At 35.3% G+C, this 20,071-nt stretch overlaps 1 protein-coding gene, 1 non-coding gene and 1 pseudogene across 6 annotated transcripts in view; all 3 read right to left on the reverse strand.

Annotated features, from left to right (window-relative positions):
* The window catches only part of BBS9 (Bardet-Biedl syndrome 9), a 446,549-nt gene that overhangs the window by 349,634 nt on the left and 76,844 nt on the right, over nt 1-20,071 (reverse strand). The window lies entirely within an intron of this gene.
* The window catches only part of LOC136794806 (nucleolar protein 56 pseudogene), a 41,730-nt pseudogene continuing 37,223 nt past the window's right edge, over nt 15,565-20,071 (reverse strand).
* Nucleotides 16,378-16,463, reverse strand: LOC131763100 (small nucleolar RNA SNORD86). The gene has a single exon (XR_009337501.1). It is a non-coding gene; the product is annotated as a small nucleolar RNA SNORD86 (small nucleolar RNA).

Below are 20,071 nucleotides of genomic sequence, written 5' to 3' on the forward strand. Positions count from 1 at the left end.
GTTCTGCTAGTATGATTAGTGTATCCTATAATCTACTATATAGGGAAGAACTATGTCAAAGAAAAATTAAGCTACTCATTAAGAGAATAAACAAAAGGTCAATCTTCTAATTAATTTGTCATCTCTAACCCATACTTCAGTAAGTCCTGTAGTAACTATTCTATTTTACCTTGGATATCAGTGCCAATACAGTTAACCTTAAATTTTGAAATTTAAAGAATACTTTGCTCAAAAAGAAATTAAATTGCATAGAAATGGATGGTAGTCTTATTATTATATCTGAGTATGGATAATAAGGGCAACTTTTAGAAATGAAAATATGTTGCCAAAGGAGTTTTTTTTAAAAAGAAAACAAACTGAGATCTTTGGGGTGCATATTACTGCAACATATTCTACCCCATCTTAATTGATTCAATAAATTTAACAACTTTAAATAGTCTGAGAGATGTTTCAGGTTGAATATTGTCTTAGCATATATTCACAAAATACACATCTGAACAAAATACACATCTGGGATCGCTAGAGAGAAAGGGATTGTTCATGTTAATGCTGTTTTGAAGAGTATCCCCTCAAAGCTCAAATTCTTTTATAAGGCACAGTAGGTTTTTCAGTCATTGTTTTAAGCTTTTTTAATCTATTCTTTATCTACTATGCTTATTAAATATTTCATAAAACAAGATACGAGTTTGTATGGATGCTGTATGTATATGCATGCTGTACAAGTGTATTCACAGAGATATATTCAGACAAAGAGTACCTCATCTATCCAGAATTTAACTATATAGCAATCCTCCTGTCTGTACCAAGCAAAAATGAAAAAGTATAAATATGCCTCTAAATAGTCAAAATAGATGCTGCAAAGTCTTTCTAATGAAAATCATGCAAACTTTTTACAGGTAGGATTCCCAGGTCTCACTCAGGACATCAATTCTTATTTTAATTATGGTTCGAACAGTTGCAGTTCTCATAAACAAGTTACTGATATTCCAGGAGCTTCAGCCTCCTCGTTCATAAAATGAGTATATTTGCCTAAGAGCTCCAAAGTTAGAGATAAGATTTAATAGTCTCTAACACTGTGTAGCACACATAAAACACAATAAATCATAGCATCATTATAATGATTATCATTACCTGCTTCCCCAGACCAGAGAAAAGGAAATAGCAAATTAGAAGAGGTATGAAAACACTGATAGCTGTGAGCAGTGACAGCTATGCCCCAACAAAAACGACAACAGGAAATCTATAAAATATATATCAAATAATTCAAAAAAGAATAACAGTCAGGGGTCAGCTTAGAAGCAATTACTAGCCCTATATATCTCAAAAAGAGAAATGTCATATTATAATGGACTAGTAGCTATTAAATGGATTTAATACAGTTTAGCATAGTTTAGTCATTTGCAAAAACAAACTTGTGGCCGAGATGCTAACGGCTCCCCCTAAGAGCTATTCTTTCTTTTGGTACTTGAATTATCACTAGATTCATGGCCATCCAGTTAGAATAAAGCCTATATCTCCAGGCCTCTGTGACAGATATACCATATGAGTACTTTCTCGCCAATGAGATGGGAGCAGGGTGATGTGTGCAACACCCAGACTTACCCTTAAAAGGACTGAGTATGCACTCCCTTCCCCTCTCCCCAGCATGATGGTAGGGCTGGAACAGCTATCTTGGCCTCAAAGATAGAAGCCACATATTGAGAACAACAGAGCTGCCTACCAGTCCTGGACCACTTTATCTCCAGGTGGTTAAATCTGACAGAAATAAACATCTTCCTTAATTAAGTTTGGTCTTTATTAAAGCAATGAAACTTATATCTTAAATAACACAGAACTTATCTGAGTATAAAGATCCATCCAGCTTTACTGACTCTTAAAATTTAATTTCACTTGATTGGATCCTGATACCAAAAAACAATCAGATATAGAAGACATTGGGACAACTGGGGAAACTGGAATGTGACTGCATGTCAGATAACATTAGGAATTATTGTTAATTTTCTTAAGTGTAATTATGGTATTGTGATTACATATGAGAATGTTCTTATCAGGAAATGTGTTCTACAATAGTTATGAGTGAAGTGGCATAAGATCTGTAACTTTCAAATCCTTCATCAAAAAAAAAGTGTATGTATACATGTGTATACATTTACAATTGTTGACTCTAAATGGTGGAAAAATGGACATTCATGTTACTTGTTCTGATATTTAAATTTTTTCACAATAAAAATGTAAACAAATAAAATAAAATGTTCAAATATTCCTTTAGTATACAAATGCACTTTTTTAACCATCAAGGAGGGAACTGAGCATTAGCAAATTGAGCAGGACTTAGAAGGAGAGCAATAAATCTAATCTTAATAAGTTAAGAATCAGAGACAGAAGAAATCCAATCAATGAAACACATGTAGTGACCTTGACCTATGGGGGAGGATATTACTGTAACCAAAATATACTCTCTGTATTATTAAAGAATGTGAGGTCAAGGCTATACTTCCAAGCAGAAGTACAATAAAATTTGAGTTCATTTCAATATGTTGAATGTCTCTGAACCACAAATCTTCCAGTCTCCCAAAGACCTTAAAGAAGTCATCCTCAAAGTGTGGCTTCCAGACCACCAGCATCAGCATTGTCTAGGAAATTCTTAGAAATGCAAGTCCTAGGGTCCCACTCTATACCTATGGAATCAGAAACTATGATGATAGAGCCCAAGTTTAGGTTTTAACAAGCCCTAGAGGCTATTTGATGCATGCTAAAGTTTGCGAACTACTGCTTTGGCATGGTATGACAAAGAGCTAGAGCTTGAAGAAAACTTGAGCCCCAGAGAACACTTGGCTCCTTAGCATGATATGTGAAGTCTTATTTCCTGAAACTCTAGCAATATAGAGGAGTTACTTAATATACTGTAATGTCCACATGGGCTGCCTCTAGAGTCAGATAATCTGAGTTTGAGTCCAGTTCAACCAATTATTAGCTGTGAATTTGGGCTCAAGTTTCCTTATCTGCAAGATGGTGTACCTAACTTAGTTAGCTGTTGTGAGAATTAAATTAAGTAATGTATGGAAACTAGATCCAGCAGGTGTTAAATACTGCATTGCATTATTATTTTATCATTATTTTCTAAATCTCATACTAAATGTTGTATTAATATTTAACTACTTGCTGTTTCCCACACATATCATAATGGTGCATACTTCCTTGCTTTTGCTTATGTTATTTCCTTTCCAAAAAAATTCTTACACTTTTCTTCCCCTGGGATAGTGAACATTTGCTGGATGCCTCCTGGTCATCCATTGCCCTCTCCTCCCATCTTTAGCCATGAGGCTTGAATGAGACTGACTTCATTCTAAGCTTGAGACTAGGTAGGCCCTGACTTATATAAACTAATTAGTATCTCACTAGTCACAGTGATTAGCTAAGGGATGGTTATAATTTACAGCCAATGAAAGAAACTAAATCCCTAAACTGAGCTGAAACTAAAGAAAAACTTACTCTTCCCCCGGAGAGTAATATGTGAGGAGGATAAGGTCTGGAATCACAGAAGCCATGAGGCTTTTACAAGGGTGCAGTTAAGAGAGGGCCATGGAAGACACTGTTTAAGCCAGAGCATCAAGCCTCACTTGGAGCCAAACCTATCCATGAACTTTATAGGCAATAAATTCTCATAAATATTGAAGCTGAGTTGGCTCTCTGTCCCTGAATCAAGTGGATCAACCCATTTGTCCTCTGAGAGACATCACAGACTGAAGCTCATGTCTTCCCAGAAATCTTCTCTTTCCCTTCAATTACCCTCCATCTGTGATCCCGCAGAGCCCCATTCTTTCTTCATCTTACAACTAATCACTGATTGAAATTACCTGTTTTTGTGTCTCTCATTCACCTTAGCTTAAACTCAACGGCAAGAAGGTATATCTTACTCATCTTTGTAAATCCAACAATTAGAAAATGCCTGGCACATAGGAGATACATTAATAAATGTCTGTTGAGCTGAAGTAAGCTAGGCAAAATACTTTATTCATCTGCATCTCAGATTGGCTGAGACTTTATTATATGCAATTCACATACTGCATTTTAAGTACATGAAAAATGCTTTATTTATTACAATCCTAGCCATTGACGATTAGAAAAATGTAAGGATCAATCCAAAACATTACTCAAAAATAAATAAATAAATCCTTCAAATCACTGTATTGGAAGCCACTTCAGGATACATACCAAAGGCTCCCCTTACTGATAATGAGAACAGAAAGAACAGTCCAGAGAAGCCATGAAAGTTTTGTAGTTCTAATAGAACAGAGCCAACAGGAAGCCTTCATAAAAGCGATGGGATTTCAGGAGCTATTTAAATGACCTAGCCATGAACCATACTCAAACCATACTTTACCACATGCTCAGTATTATATTAAGAACTGTAAGAAATATAGAACAACAAATAACTACTACTGCCACTTACTGAGCACCTGTTATATTCCCACCTTTGTGCTAAACATGTATTCAGCAAATAGCTATGATCTTTAATAACAGTAGTCCCATTTTACACATGAAAAGACTGAAACCCACAGAGCTTAAATAATTTGTCCAATGTCAAAGAATTAAGAAATGACAGCTAGTACCCAAGTCAGAATCTGACTCCATTTTACTGCACTGGATCCATTTTTTTTTAATAACGTAAGTTAATATATAAAATCTAAATGATGTGAAACTGACTAAGCACTATAGAAAATCAAAGAGCCTCATTACAGGGAACTTCCTGGGAAAGGTTTCATGATAGAGGTAGGATGTATCGTACCTCTCAGTTGAGAAGGATACCTAGACTGAGAAGGATAAGTAGAATGAAAAGAGATCAAAGGTAAAAGCAGAGGAAATTTCTACAAGAGAAAAAGAACATATTAGAAAAAGATACAGAGGCAATTAGACTTGATCCAATGCAATGGATCAAGTTCTACCAACAGGGTATGAAATGTAAAAGCAACAGATTGAAAAGATGACAATAGCTAAGTGATGTTTCCTCAAAAATTATGCCTAAATAATACAGGGGAAAAATTATCTTTTAAAGTTGAAATAACTAGGAAGGGTGGAGATTTCATCAGAATTTAAAATCTGGATGTTTATCTCATTAATCATAACCATGATGACAGAAAAATAAGCATTGTGATTTGAAATACTATTTGAAAGATCTAGGAACAAACTGACAAAGGACCTACCAAAATCATTTTGAAAGAACTTTGGAAATCAGTATTTTTCATTTTCAAAGGCAATGAAAAAATTTTGTGCCTGTGGGGATGGGTGGGTGGACGCAGGAAAGTTCCATTATGGCAGCCTCATGAGATGAATATTTATTAAGAAATGTGTCTCATTTCCTGATGTTAAAATATCATATTGACAAAGCTTTAACATGATGCATAAATTGGTAATCAATTACATGTTGAACTGACTGCTAGATTAACACTTTTCTTTACTAAGTTATAGTCTGTTCACTAAAATGGTCTGTAGCAGTGTGTGTGTGTGTGTGTGTGTGTGTGTGTGTGTGTCTGTCTGTCTGTCTGTGCTCAGTTCTTTCCATCATGCATAACCCAGAGCATTTTCCATCATTCATTATTATAACAAGGGCCCCATGGAGGGTAGTTCTGAATACCATTTCCTCCATTTCTCTGCTGTCTTTTTCTTCCTGTGGAATCTATGTAGCAGAGTAAGTGGAGAAGAAGACTACCATTACTCAGCATGCTACATGTTTTCTGAATCTCTCTATGCTCGTATTTCTTTTACACATTGAGTAAAAATACAAGTGAAGAAATGAAAACGTGACCTGTGGCCAAGCATACATTGCAGTTCAGCATACAGCTGTCAAAAATACTTGGTCTTTCTCCAAGTCTGAAAAACACATGAAAAACAGCTGTACAGGTAGTCAAAAAGGCAGACAGGAAACATCAAGAGACTTATATGTAAGAACAGAAGAGTCCAAAAGTCTGTGGAACTTCCGCTCATTTTATGCATGCACTTCATGCACAGAAAAAGGTTTTGTTGTTGTTGTTACAGAAAAACTGAAACACTAACTTATTAATCTTTATTGCAAACTTAACTCAAAAATGATACAACATGTTTGATATGAGCACAGACACAAAAATGTTCAGAGTAGGATTTCAACAGATATTGACTTAAAAACAATGGTAGATGGATTTCTAGAGCTTGCAGCATAGTAAATTTGCCATTAAATATCATTTTGTGCCTTTTCACTCATATCATTATAGAAATAAAACTATCATCATTGTTTTGAGATACATGCTACTATTTGGCTATGCTTAAAAATTAATAATTGGTAATAAATTGAATAAAAGAATAGCTAACTTCTTTCTTATTACTCTCTCCCTCGTATTTTTTTATTTGAGCATTTGAAAAGTAATTAGTGTCTAATAATAATGCAATATTCAAGTAGATTCAAAGTTTAAAATCTTAGTTATAAATAAATAAATAAATAAAATTTATTTAAAGCCCTAAGAAAACAGAGGAAATCAACAAATAGGATACATGTGTTGAGCTAAATGGCTAATATTTTTAAATATGTAACAGAAAGATTACACAAATTCTCAACTATTATTCAAGTGTTATGCCAATAAATAATTCATAAGACTAATTACGACTGAGGAAAACACAAATTGGGTCTACATACTAACTCTTCCTATGAACTTGACTTTTGACATTTTAATGTTCTCATTTTAATAGGAATTTTAATAGCCTCACAAAGACCACTAGTGTGTGTTCCACTAAACTATTTATCACTATTTTCCCCAAAAACTGTGAACAAGGTTAATAACATATTATAAAGAAATTACAACCATTCATTAAATTAGCATTACATGTGATAGATTCAATATGAATGCAATGTTAGAGTTTAAAAGAAGGCCCTAAACATTATATTATCACTTGCCTCCACAAAATACTGGGTGAATTACTTTGTCAGATGTAATGATCATGAAAGATTTGATAACATTCTCCAGAATTCACATTCATTCAACAAACTCCACAAACATTTGCTGTACCTAGTATATGCTAGGAGAGACAGACACTACCCTCAGAAAGTTCAGTGAATACGGGAGTTATAACAATGTAAGAACAGAGGCATACAAAAGCTATGGAAGCATAATTAATAGTATCTGGAAGAATCAAGAAAAGCTTCAGAACAGAAATAACACTTGGGTTTTGCAGGCTGAGAAAGAGTTTGCCAAACGTTCAGAGAAGCAAAAGCAGAAAGCACACCATTCAGAGACTTGGATTATAGGATTATAAGAAAGCTCTGTTTGAAGAGGAATAAGATCAGTAAACTCTAAGGGAGGGCATTGAGTGGAGGGAGATACTGCTGATAAAGATGACAGGCATGCTCATCAGAACTGATGGTAAAGCCACAACTTAAGTCCACATTTGCTGCAACCTTATTTTAGCCCTGAAAGCTCTATCAAATTTCCTCATCTGTACAGCAGTCGTATGAGGAGAAGATTGTAATGATGCTACTGTAAGGGTAAAATAAAATAAAAATGCATACTGGCTGGTACCTAATAAACATTCAATAAATGGTAAGTGTTTGATATTACTGGATTACCAGTTTCCTTACAGACCAAATTATGTGAAAAACTTAAAATTAAGAGGAAAAAAATCCTTCAGACCAAAAAGGATAAAATTTAATGTGGGAAGGAGCACACACCAAATCAGAAATTCACCCTTTTTGCCAAAGCAAAGGATTTTTAAGACTTCAAGAACTATGGAAAATCTCTCAAAACGTAGGTCTGTGTGAACTGCTGTCTATTCAAGATGATTTTCTGTCTATTTTAAGTATACGTTCCTCAAAACAGCAATTTCTCTAACATGATAACTATTGAAGAAATCTCTAAAGAAGTATATTATGGGTGTTTCAGAAAGCTCTATTTGGGAATGAGCTGTCTCTGCCTCTGTACCCTCCCCCAACACACACATACTCATTTTCTTCCCCTGCCCCCCACCCTGCCTCTCTTTTATTGACGTTTTTTGCAGGATGACCCTGAGTGACATACGAAAGACAAGATAGATGATATCATACAGCAGAGCCCATTACTTATTAGCATTCCTTTCTCCTCTCTCATCCAAAAGGAAAATTCTTAAAGGGTGAGTATAATGTTGGAGATATATTTTTTAAAGTAACTGGTTTCAAAGTGAGGTAAACTTCTCAAGGTAATAACCAGCCATGATAAGAAATCCAGAAAACTCTCCCCAAAAAATCATTTAAAAAAATTTAAATACCTCTTATTTATTTATTTTTTGTGTGTGTGTGATACGCGGGCCTCTCACTGTTGTGGCCTCTCCCGTTGCGGAGCGCAGGCTCCAGACGCGCAGGCTCAGCGGCCATGGCTCACGGGCCCAGCCGCATGTGGGATCTTCCCGGACCGGGGCACGAACCCGTGTCCCCTGCATCGGCAGGCGGATTCTCAACCACTGCGCCACCAGGGAAGCCCACCTCTTAATTTTGTACAAACATTCTTCATTTGCAATATTATCAGTCTAATAAAGCAATAACACCAAAAGCTAAATATTTGCTTTTTATATATTGTTAACTCTCAATCCTAAAATCGTCATTGTATCAAAAGAAGGAATAAGAAAAAAACTATAGTCTACACTGAATTCACTATAACCAATTAAATTAGGTTGTGAAAAAAATAACTAAAGCCAGGAAATTCTCAGCTGAGGTACAACTTCATCTAAACTCATATAATTTTAAAAGGCAAATCAAAATGAATTTGGGATAATGACAACAATGACTTTAAGTTTCCTGAACTGTCAATTCTTATCACAAAGTTTGATGTGCCATTTAACCATTGTTTGGTCTGTTAAATGTCCTTGGATTCTTCTAAAAGCAGCAGTTAAAATACCATATCTTGAATAAAAGTCATGAAAACAAATATACCAAAGTAATCAACTTAATATACAGACGGAATCACATTATCAACCCACTCAAAAATTTCAAAGGTACGCCAGTGTCTCCAGAAATAAGCAGAAATTAATAAGCAGGATATCCAAAGAACTCTTCAGTGTATCTGCTAAATGAACTTTGACTACTCCTCATCCAGTTCCAACCACCAAATACTTCAGGTAACATAAGCTTGCCCTAAATGCCCTTATGCATTTGTTACGCTAGTTAAATTCACCTCAGATACCATTCCCCCATCTTAACCTCATAAAATCCTTCTACATATCCTCCATCCCCAGCACCCAACCATTTTGAAGCTTTCTCCAATCCCCTTTAGGCATAAATAATGCACTCTTCCTCTATTCTTTCTTAGTACATTCTGCATCACTGCCTATTAGTACTGACAATATTTTTCCTGGTGATACAGCTAAATTTGGCACATTTCTCTCCCCTCCTCAACTCCCATAAATGAAGCATAAAATCCTTCAAGGTAAGTCGATTTTGTTTTCACGGTCTGGCTCACAGCATTGAGTATAGTCCCTTATATGTCAGCGTTCCAAAAATATCTGTTCAAGTCAACTGAACTCACATGGAAGTAGAAAACCATGTCAAACTGTAGTACTAGGTATCAGGATGCCAATGATCATCAAGTGGGCCAAGATATTTGATAACATTACCATAGTCACATGAGATTTGGCATGCTTTATTCACCACACATTCCCACCCCAAATAGTCCCTAGTATATAGTAGAGAGCAATAAATAATCATTCAATGAATGAATGAATAGCAGCAAAGTAAAAGTGGTATGGAAAAGGCCCTAAAACAATTAGTTTTAATATGTGACACTTAAGAAGCTGAAATTCTAAATTATTTCAGGGCTTAGTACTGTGTCAAAAGACAAAGTATTCATTGTATGTGCAACATTAGATATACTAGGAAATACTCTGCTCTTAAGAAAGATAAAGCCTAATAGAAAGACACAAGAAATAGAGGTGGGGTGGGAAAGGGTGGCAAAAGGAAAATATATAAATGAGAAGGGAAATCACTTAACCATAAAGAATGAATTGTGGCAGCCCAAAGAGGATACCAAAGAAACAGAATGATCTTTAAATTCATCAGTATTTCATAAAACTCTAACTGCAAAAACATACACAGATTAAGTCTTAAAACTTTAGTAATTATTAGAGCCCTGGGTACAAAGTCTTTCTCTGGGTAATATGAAACAAGGGATTATTACCAGCAGGAAAAGCACCCCCCCAAAAGGGTACTAAATAGTATACTCTCTGGCTATTCTTTGTTCTTAGAGCAGGATGGTATATTATAAAAGAATAAATTGAATAAAGATGGGAAAAGTATCAAATGTAGCATAAAGTATTAATATGTAGTGGAAAGAGCAATGATTTTGAATCAAAAAGACAACCTGGTAATGTTTAAATCCTGCTCTGACACATTCTAGATACGTGAGTTGGCTATTTTGTTTAATTTCGTTCACTCTGTTTCTTCACATGCAAAATAAACCCTATCACAATCTCTATACCCCACTGGGTTGCTGTAAAGATACGGAACATATGCAAACTATCCAGTTCAGGACCTGAAACATGGTAGGAATGCATGCCAATCTTAATTCCAAATATAGCACACTTAAAAAAACAATCAAACCAACTTTCCCTACTACCTACACTTATATCTTGAATATCAGATACAGTAGTTTAGTCATTAAGTCTCACTCCTTAGGTGTAAAAGGGAAGTAAACATCTCAGGGAAAAGTTAGGAAAAAAGGTGTCCAGGAAGTTGGAAATGGTTCAATTCAGAAGTTCCAATCTTTATTTGCTAAAGTACTTGGCTCTTGAATTTCACTGATCTATAAAATTTCAGAAACTACTGGGGAACATCATAGGTTGTCAACCTTGTAAACTGCCCAATAAGGATATTTTAAAAATAAATAAATAAAGACTATCATCACCAACATTCTCTACAAAGACAATGTAAAACAAATAAGTAGGAAGTAGAAAATGTTAGTCCTCAATATACCCTTTAACTGAACAAATTTTAGCTTTATGAAAAATTTACTTCATTAGCTAATTGTTTTCACTACCTTAAGACCATTTAAAACTTTAATGGGGCAAAGCATTTGCAAACCACTAGTTTATCCTAGCATGAAGCACTTTTAAAGAACCCCCGTACCAGCACTTAAATACCACTAGTATAGGAAAAACTCAGAAAACAAGCACAAAAAGTTTTCCCATTAGAAGAAGAAAGGAAAAACTGGCTCCAAAACCTATTCAGGCCTAGGTTAGGTGAGGAAACAAGCATTTTCCATAATATGATGGCTCTTTACAAACTCACCTCTGTCAGACTTCTGGAATCAAAAAGTGAGGCAAAGGCTCCCCCTGCTGACAAGCAGACAGAGAATCTAATCCTATCAAAAGGCAACTGACTTCAAAATTCTTTCCAATACTGACTGGATATCGCATGGGCTTTTACTATTCTCTATCAAAGACTAGTTTTATTTTATATCCTAAAACACTGGAATATAGCTCCATCTGATACAAATGTGAAAGACATTTATAACTAGGTAATACTCCATGTACATTTCAATAAATCTTTCTAAACCAGCTTTCAAATTTCTTGGTGTCTGCTCTATGATCTAAAGCTTAACTGAGCTAGAATGTCATACAGGGAGGAAATTAAAGAAGGCTAAAGAAATGAGGTGGGTTTCAAGAGGTTACGTAGAACAAAGCTAGCAATCTAGAACAAAGGTAGCAATCTATGAATGCATTAACAGCCTTCTCTCACAGAAATCTCATGAGATTAAAAGAAGGAAATTAAAGACTCCAAAATTAACAATAATAGCAGGTTACAAGCACTGGCCCATATATTATTAACACATCCAACTCTAGCAACTATTCTATAACTTGGGAGGATCAAGAACTATTGTTCTCAAAAAGAAAAAAAAAAAAGAATTATCGTTCTCATTTGACTATAGAGAGACCTAAGGCTCAGGAAAGTTCGATGTTTGTTAAGGACACACAGCTGGTGAGTAGCAGAGGCGGAATTCAACCCTATACATCTTTAATCTTCATTCTGCTTCTCCAACTGAAAACTATGCATAAAGTAGATACTCTAATGACATAATCTCTAAATTCCTTTCTGATTTCAAATTTAACATCATCTAACATCACAAATGCACTTGGTATGCTTATAAATAACATCAGATTTAAATAGAAAATGTTAAATATTTCACTTTGGCAGACAAAACTTGATATAGCTGCTTGGTAAATTCTTTGCTATAATTTATTTATTCTTGTCTTATTTCCAAAAGGATTGCTTGCAAAGGTAAATAAAACTAAACAAATTCTAAACTAAGTAGATGAGGAAAACAGCAGATAAAATCCTGATTCTCCCACTAAAATTACTGAATAAAATGTTTGTTAAAAGCAGCATTTTTGAGTACATCAATATGCTGCCCCCCTCCTTAAAAAAAGGTAAATAAAATTCAGAAGCCAAACACTAAGTGAACGTGAGAACCCACAAAGGTAAACAGAACCCCTCGGGCAATCTCTTAAATCATGTAGCCTCAGCATCAGTTTTCATAGTCTCAAAATGACATGTGGTAAAGGAGAAAAACCTTGGAGCCCACTCTAGGTGGGAAATCCAATTGATCCTGTACATTATCTTTCTCCCCCCGGTATAAAGCTAAGACCACAAAGGGCTCTACCTTAAGTGTAAGGAGAACTTAGAACTAGCATTCCCCCCACCCCCACCCAAGCCCAAGAGAAAGCAAAATAAAATGCATATCTCAAAACTTGGAACGAGATAAAGGAAAAACATCTCTCCTAAGAATTCACAAACCCCAAGCTGATCTTAATGTGGGTTTTCAGACCAAATTCACTCTACTGACTTGCCCAAGAAGCCTCACTCTGTGAAGTTAGTAAAAGTGATCCTGGGTTAGAAGTACCACCAAATCCCTGACAAAAGACAGCTCAAATATTTGAAGGGACACACCAATCATTCCCATGCATAAATTTCCAAGAATATGACCTCACAGGCAAAAATCACAATATACAAGGAATTGGAGGCAATATGAGCAAGAGACAGCAAAAATAATAGAACAATCGGAAATGCAAAGACTTCATTTACTGAAATAATCAACAGAGAATCAAAGTACTACATTTTATGTTTAAAGAAATAAAAACAGGTATTAAAAATATGAATAAAAGATTTTATCAATCATCAAGCAGATTTTTAAAAGGAACAAATAAACTTCGAGAAATAATAAATATAATAACTAGACTTAACAAAGTTAATAAAACTCCAAGAGTAGTTTCTATAGAAATTAGTCTCCAAATAGCAGTGATTTAGGAAACAGGAAAATACATCTAAGAAATAATCTAGAATGCATTAGTAAGAAACACAGAGACAGAAAATACAAGTGCAGTTAAGAAACCTGAACAATAGCATAAGATGGTCTAACATGTATCTAATTGGATTTTCATTGAGATAATGGAGAGAATATGAAAGAGGCAATATTCAAAGAAATAATAGCTGAAGATTTTCCAGAATTGTTGAAAGGCACTAATCCTAAAACCAGGTTTAAGCCAAATAAATTCCAAATAGGATAAGTAAAAATAAATCCTCCCTTAGATACCTGACAGAGAAACTGCAGAACACCAAAGGCAAAGAGAATTTCTTAAAAGTAATAGAGAAAAGACAGATTAACTAGCAAAAGAATAACAGCTAGACTAAAAGTTGACTTAACACCAGTGGAAGCCAGAATAGAGCAGAATATTATCTTTTGGGTAGCAAGAAGAATAACTATCAACATAACATTATATTCCCAGACTTCCTCCCATTCCCTCCAAAAAAGAATTTTTAATGTTATTACAAAGATTCCATTCACAATAGCAACCAAAGCAATTAAGTTCCTAACACACTGACTCTAACTCAACTTTCAGATCTTAACTTCCTTAGGAAGATCAAATTAGGCAATATACACCTAAAATAAACCCTCATTATCATGGCATCTTTTCCTTCATAGCACTTGTGATTTTATACCTATTTCTATGATTATCTACTGACTGTGTATTTCCCTCTCCAAACGTAATGAGGCCATAGACCTCTATACTTATCACCATATTGTTTACCACCGTGCTTGGCACATAAGTGAAAGGAAAGAAGGAAGGAAAGAGGCAGGGAAGATACAACAAACAAACAACTAATATAGAGAAAAAGTAAAATTTTTACTAAAAGACATAAAAAAAGGACAGCTAAATAAATAGTAAGACATATTATATTCCTGGATGGGAAGAATTAATATAGAAACATATCAGTTATGCACTAAAATAATCTATAAATTTGATGCAATGCTAGACAAAATGCTAGCATGATTTTTTTCATGGAACTCAATAAACTATTTTTCAAACCTAAAAGGAAAATGAAAAAAAAGCAAGAATAACCTATAAATATTTAAAAACAAGACCAATAAAGAATGATTACTCCTCCCACATATCAAAACACACTATACATTAAATTTTTTAAATACAGTATTGGCATTCTTTATAGATATACTATTTATGGACAAATAAATCAAGGGAAAGGAATAGAGTCTAAGAGCAAATTACAGATTATATGGGAATTTAGCATATAAGAAAATTAGCATTTCAAATTATAAAAAGAATATTCATAAATGGTGCTTGGACAACAGGGTATACACTTGGGAAAAAAATTAGAGCCCTACTACATACGATACCTAAAAATAAATTCCAGAAAAGTTAAGAAAACATATGAAAATATTTTAGAATCGTAGTATAGGGAAGGTCTTCATTAGAGTGATACAAAGATCAGAAGCCACAACAAAAAAGATCAAACCATTTAACATCATAAAAAATTAAAGTATTTGTCCCATTAAGTAAATGAACAAGGTTAAAATAATCATTCACAGGACACAACCTGGGGCAAATTGCTTAATCTTTTTTTTTTTTTTTTTTTTTTTTTTTTTTGCTGTACGCAGTCCTCTCACTGCTGTGGCCTCTCCCTTTGTGGAGCACAGGCTCAGCGGCCATGGCTCACAGGCCCAGCTGCTCCGCGGCATGTGGGATCTTCCCGAACCGGGGCACGAACCCTCGTCCCCTGCATCGGCAGGTGGACTCTCAACCACTGCGCCAACAGGGAAGCCCAAATTGCTTAATCTTGCCAAGCCTAAATTTTCTTGTGCCTGAAATGAAAATAATGACCTGATTTACAGGATTGCTTTGAGAATTAAATGAGAAAGTTAAGGTTAAATCCTTAGCACAGTCTTAGGTAGTAGCACCTGGCAAGTGCCCAATAAATATTTTTTGCTACTATTTTAAATTATGAAAATTTAACATATCACTTTTGCCCATTAAGTGGAGATTGTGAAACTTTTAAAAAATGATAATACATGATGTAGGCACAGATATTACACATAGCTGAGAAAAGGGTATATTTGGCCCATCTCCCTTACATAAAACAGTTTATAATGTGTATCAAAAGCTTTTTGTCTCAGTATCTAGTCTTAGGATTTTTTTTTAATGTTTTTATTTTTATTGGACTATAGGGGATGGATTGAGAAATATCTCTGCAAGTTATGCCCCACTAGGGAAATGTCCATTCTAATTTTCCTGGGACCGCTTTCAGAGCTTTTTCTTTTCCTTGGAGCTGCTGCTCTTGCTGGCAGCAGCCTTTTTCAGGTCCACTGCTGAGTGGCGCCTCCTTGGAAGAGAATTTCCTCTTTTTCTTGGGAACACTCTTGTTTCCTGACTCTTCAGGGTCACTAACTGGTTCTTCTTTGGGCAAAGATTTCTTCCTCTTGGGAAGACTTCCACTGACAGCTATCTCTTCAAGATCACTACTAACCAGCTCCTCCTTGGAAAAAGATTTTTTTTCTTGGGTTTGGAGAAGGAGACGGATGGGTCTTCTATTCCATTCTCCTGAGGAGCCTCCTAGGGCTTTTGCTTTTGCTTCTTTTTGGGTCTTTCACTTATCTCCTCAACAACCCTCTAGAGTACTACTGCTGTTTTCTGAAGATGCCAGGGAAATTGCAGCCAGCCATTTCTTTTCTTTGTTCAAGCGTTACTTCTCCTGTTTCTGCAGCTTCCTAGTAATCTCTGCAGCCGCTTCCTCTGAACAACTACCTCCTTCATAACATCCATATTCTTTCGTGGAATCTATCCAGTCTCACAGAAGGACAGCTGCTCCTCAACTTGTTCTAGAAGCTTCTACCCAAATACACTGGTGGGTACCTCAGAGAAGCAATCAATTCATGAGGCAATACTGCATTTGTTTGCCAGGTATCAGGAGATGCAGCCTTTGTTCTTAGCAGCTGCTCAACCAATGAAGGTAGAGTGGAAAATGAGTCGATATTTTGGGATGTTAGCCCTTGTCTTCAGGGCTCGGGAAATGTGGTCCTTTTGCTGGGCTCAGGGAATCACTCAGACACCAGGACTGGCCATCACCCCCATAGCAGAGGCCTGTATAGGTCAGGGAGCCCTGGTCAACCATCACCTTGATCCCCATAGTTTAGAATTTTAGAAAAAAAAAAAAAAGTCCTAGGATTTTAGTAGAAAAGTAACTGCTAAGGGCTGGGGATAGAGGAAATAGGGAGAGGTTGGTAAAAGGGTACAAATTTTCAACTATGAAATGAATAAGGCCTGAGGATCTAATGTAAAATATGTAGTTGATAGCACTGTATTGTATAATTAAAAGTTAAGAGAGTAGAACTTAGATGTCCTCACCAAAAAAAAAAGATAAATATGTGAGTTGATGGATGTGTTTGAAATGGGGGGGGGAACTATTTTTTTTAGAATTTTTGAATTTTATTTTATTTTTTTATACAGCAGGTTCTTATTAGTTACCCATTTTATACATATTAGTGTATATATGTCAATCCCAACCTCCCAAGTCATCACACCACCACCAATCCCCTGCCACTTTCCCCCCTTGGTATCCATGTTTGTTCTCAACATCTGTGTCTCTATTTCTGCCCTGCAAACCAGTTCATCTGTACCATTTTTCTAGGTTGCACATATATGCGTTAATGTACAATATTTATTTTTCTCTTTCAGACTTACTTCACTGTGTATGACAGTCTCTAGAGCCATCCATGTCTCTACAAATGATCCAATTTCGTTCCTTTTTATGGCTGAGTAAAATTCCATTATATATATGTACCACATCTTCTTTGTCCATTCCTCTGTTGATGGGCATTTAGGTTGCTTTGATGACCGGGCTATTGTAATTAGTGCTGCAGTGAACATTGGGGTGCATGTGTCTTTTTGAATTATGGTTTTCTCTGGGTATATGCCCAGTAGTGGGATTGCTGGGTCATATGGTAATTCTATTTTTAGTTTTTTAAGGAACCTCCATACTGTTCTCCATAGTGGCTGTATCAATTTACATTCCCACCAACAGTACAAGAGGGTTCCCCTTTCTCCACGCCCTCTCCAGCATTTGTTGTTTGTAGATTTTCTGATGATGCCCATTCTAACTGCTGTGAGGTGATACCTCATTGTAGTTTTGATTTGCATTTCTCTAATAATTAGTGATGTTGAGCAGCTTTTCATGTGTTTCTTGGCCATCTGTATGAATTCTTTGGAGAAGTGTCTATTTAGGTCTTCTGCCCAGTTTTTGATTAGGTTGTTTGTTTTTTTTAAATATTGAGCTGCATGAGCTGTTTATATATTTTGGAGATTAATCCTTTGTCTGTTGATTTCTTTGCAAATATTTTCTCCCATTCTAAGGGTTGTCTTTTCATCTTGTTTGTAGTTTCCTTTGCTGTACAAAAGCTTTTAAGTTTCATTAGGTCCCATTTGTTTATTTTTCTTTTTATTTCCATTACTCAAGGAGGTGGATCAAAAAAGATCTTGCTGTGATTTATGTCAAAGAGTGTTCTTCCTATGTTTTCTTCTGAGAGTTTTATAGTGTCCGGTCTTACATTTAGGTCTCGAATCCATTTTGAGTTTATTTTTGTGTATGGTGTTAGGGAGTGTTCTAATTTCATTCTTTTACAGTTAGTTGTCCAGTTTTCCCAGCACCACTTATTGAAGAGACTGTCTTTTCTCCATTGTATATCATCGCCTCCTTTGTCATAGATTAGTGGACCTTAGGTGCGTGGGTTTATCTCTGGGCTTTCTATCCTGTTTCATTGATCTATATTTCTGTTTTTGTGCCAGTACCATATTGCCTCCAGTACTGTAGCTTTGTAGTATAGTCTGAAGTCAGGGAGTCTGATTCCTCCAGCTCCGTTTTTATCCCTCAAGACTGCTTTGGCTATTCAGGGTCTTTTGTGTCTTCATACAAACTTTACGATTTTTTGTTCTAGTTCTGCAAAACATGCCATTGGTAATTTGATAGAGATTGCATTGATCTGTAGATTGCTTTGGGTAGTATAGTCATTTTCACAATACTGATTCTTCCAAACCAAGAACATGGTATATCTTTCCATCTATTTGTATCATCTTTAATTTCTTTCATCAGTGTCTTATAGTTTTCTGCATACAGGTCTTTTGTCTCCCTAGGTAGGTTAATTCACAGGTATTTTATTCTTTTTGTTGCAATAGTACATGTGAGTGTTTCCTTCATTTTTCTTTCAGATTTTTCATCATTAATGTATAGTAATGCAAGAGATTTCTGTGCATTAATTTTGTATCCTGCAACTTTATCAAATTCATTGATTAGCTCTGGTAGTTTTTTGGTATCATCTTTAGGATTCTCTATGTATAGTACCATGTCATCTGCAAACAGTGACAGTTTTACTTCTTCTTTTCCAATTTGTATTCCTTTTATTTCTTTTCCTTCTCTGATTGCCATGGCTACGACTTCCAAAACTATGTTGAATAATAGTGGTGAGAGTGGACATCCTTCTCTTGTTCCTGATCTTAGAGGAAATGCTTTCAGTTTTTCACCATTGAGAATGATGTTTGCTGTGGGTTTGTCAGATATGGCCTTTATTATATTGAGGTACGTTCCCTCTATGCCCACTTTCTGGAGAGTTTTTATCATAAATGGGTGTTGAATTTTGTCAGAAGCTTTTTATGCATCTATCGAGATGATAATATGGTTTTTATCCTTCAGTTTGTTAATATGGTGTATCACAGTGATTGATTTGTGTATATTGAAGAATCTTTGCATCCCTGGGATAAATCCCACTTGATCATGGTATATGATCCTTTTAATGGGTTGTTGGATTCTGATTGCTAGTATTTTGTTGAGGATTTTTGCTTCTATATTCATCAGTGATATCGGTCTGTAATTTTCTTTTTTGTAGTATCTTTGCCTGGTTTTGGTATCAGGGTGATGGTAGTCTCATAGAATGAGTTTGGGAGTGTTCCTTCCTGTGCAGTTTTTTGGAAGACTTTGAGAAGGATGGGCGTTAGATCTTCTCTAAATGTTTAATAGAATTCACCTGTGAAGCCATCTGTTCCTGGACTTTTGTTTGTTGGAAGATTTTTAATCACAGTTTCAATTTCATTACTTGTGATTGGTCTGTTCATATTTTCTATTTCTTCCTGGTTCAGGCTTGGCAGGTTATACCTTTCTAAGAATTTGTCCATTTCTTCCAGATTGTTCATTTTATTGGCATAGAGTTGCTTGTAGTAGTCTCTTAGGATGCCTTGTATTTCTGTGGTGTCTGTTGTAACTTCTCCTTTTTCATTTCTAATTTTATTGATTTGGGTCCTCTACCTCTTTTTCTTGATGAGTCTGGCTAATGGTTTATCAATTTTGTTTATCTTCTCCAAGAACCAGCTTTTAGTTTTATTGCTCTTTGCTATTGTTTTCTTTGTTTCTACTTCATTTATTTCTGCTCTGATCTTTAAGATTTCTTTCCTTCTGCTAACTTTGGGTTTTGTTTGTTCTTCTTTCTCTAGTTCCTTTAAGTGTAAGGTTAGATTGTTTATTTGAAATTTTTCTTGTTTCTTGAGGTAGCCTTGTGTAGCTATAAATTTCCCTTTTATAACTGCTTTTGCTGCATCCCATAGGTTTTGGATCATTGTGTTTTCATTGTCATTTGTTTCTAGGTATTTTTTGATTTCTTAAGTGATCTCTTGGTTATTTAGTAACGTATTGTTTAGCCTCCATATGTTTGTGTTTTGTACATTTTCTTACCTGTAATTCATTTCT

The sequence above is a fragment of the Kogia breviceps genome, chromosome 9 (assembly GCF_026419965.1).
Source record: "Kogia breviceps isolate mKogBre1 chromosome 9, mKogBre1 haplotype 1, whole genome shotgun sequence".
Taxonomy (NCBI): Eukaryota; Metazoa; Chordata; class Mammalia; order Artiodactyla; family Physeteridae; genus Kogia; species Kogia breviceps.